This window comes from Muscardinus avellanarius, assembly GCF_963383645.1.
Source record: "Muscardinus avellanarius genome assembly, chromosome: 12".
NCBI classification, from domain to species: domain Eukaryota; kingdom Metazoa; phylum Chordata; class Mammalia; order Rodentia; family Gliridae; genus Muscardinus; species Muscardinus avellanarius.
In genome coordinates this window covers 90,384,766-90,386,357 of record NC_137798.1, presented here as the reverse complement: position 1 = coordinate 90,386,357, position 1,592 = coordinate 90,384,766, and the positions used below count along the sequence as shown (strand labels likewise).

Here is a 1,592-nt window from a genome sequence, read left to right as displayed (position 1 = left end):
AGATCTTATTCAGAAAAAAAAAAAAAACAGTATATTGCATGGGAATGATTTTGCCAGACTCTATGCTTTTTATCAGGATCTAAAATATTGTGTACTTTAGGCACTCTGGCCCCCTTTTACCTCCATAGTTTCCTTCAGCTTCCAGGAGTAACTTGGCTCCGGGGGCTCCGCATGCCCGCCCGCCACCTGCCCCTTGCGGCCATGAGCAGACCCCTCTGATAGCCGTTGCTGCGCAGGCCAGGCCGCCTCTCCCCCTCCGAACAGCTGCGAAAAGTTAAGTTTGAAGAGGGGGAATGAGGGGAACATGGACATGAAGAGGAGGATCCACCTAGATCTGAGGAACTGACCCAGACAGTGGTTCGAGAACTTGTCTCGGACAATTGCAAATCAAAAATGGAAAAATTGAGGGCCTAACAGCTGAATTTATGAACTTAAGAGTTCCTCAGTTCAATAGATGTAGGCGTGCTTTCGGTTTCAAATCTCCCCAAGCTACCTAAGTTGAAAAAGCTTGAGTTCAGTGACAATAGAATCTTTGGAGGTCTGAACATGTTAGCAGAAAAACTTCCCAAATCTCACACATCTAAACTTAAGTGGAAATAAACAGAAAGATATCAGCACCTTGGAACCTTTGAAAAAGCTGGATTGTCTGAAAATCCAGGATCTATTTAACTGTGGGCTCACTAACTTGAATGACTACTGAGAGAGTGTCTTTAAACTCTTTTCCCAGTTGACATATCAAGAGGACCAGGAAGCCCCCGAATCAGATGCAGAGGTGGGTGATGTGGATGATGAAGGAGGATGAAGAAAGAGAAGAAGAGGAAGATGAGAAAGGTGAGGATGGTGTGGAAGAAGAGGAGGATGAGGATGAAGACAAAGATATAGAAGGAGAAGGTGAAGATGAAGTCAGCAGGGAGGAAGAAGAATTTGGACATGATGGAGATATTAATGAAGATGAGGATGAGGATGAAGATGAGAAAGAAAGTGGGAAAAATGAAAAGCAAAAGCGAGAAACAGATGATGAAGGAGAAGATGACTAAGGCCCTGAACAACCCACAAAATCAGAACTATTCAGTATTGGTTAGACTGCTCATGGATTTGGTAGCTTTTAAAAAAAAAAAAAAAGATAGGTAGCTGTGACAAAAACCTCAGGACACCCACCCACCCAAAGAGCCAAAAATATTTCATGTGACATCCCACCCTTCTCCATTTAGTCCCTCTTGGTAATCCACCGCCAAGCCTGGGGACTTGGCCCCAAAAGAATTGTAGCGTGAATAACTGTGATTGGTGAATCAACCCTCTGTGGCTACCAGTAACACTGAAATTTTAACAGCATTTTTACTTTCTGTACAACAAGAACAACAACAAAAAAAAAATAAAGCTTTGTAAATAAAATATTAACATTTTTGGGAAGAATTTAAAAAATAAAACATTGTATTCTTTAAATGTTCTCAGACATTAGGAGTTTTAGGACAACCAACTAGGAAGTGTCATATTTTAATATCCGGAATAAAGCCACTCACTGTGGCACATGCCTATAATTCCAGTATGTGGGAGGCTGGTCAGATGAACCATAGGTTGGAGGCCAGCCTCAG

The 1,592-nt window shown here is 42.1% G+C and overlaps 1 pseudogene across 1 annotated transcript; it reads left to right on the top strand.

Moving 5' to 3' along the window:
- The first annotated feature begins 304 nt into the window (after positions 1-304).
- Positions 305-1,037, top strand: LOC308271182 (putative acidic leucine-rich nuclear phosphoprotein 32 family member C; annotated as a pseudogene). The gene has a single exon. The product of its transcript is annotated as a putative acidic leucine-rich nuclear phosphoprotein 32 family member C (transcript).
- The last annotated feature ends 555 nt before the right edge of the window (positions 1,038-1,592 follow it).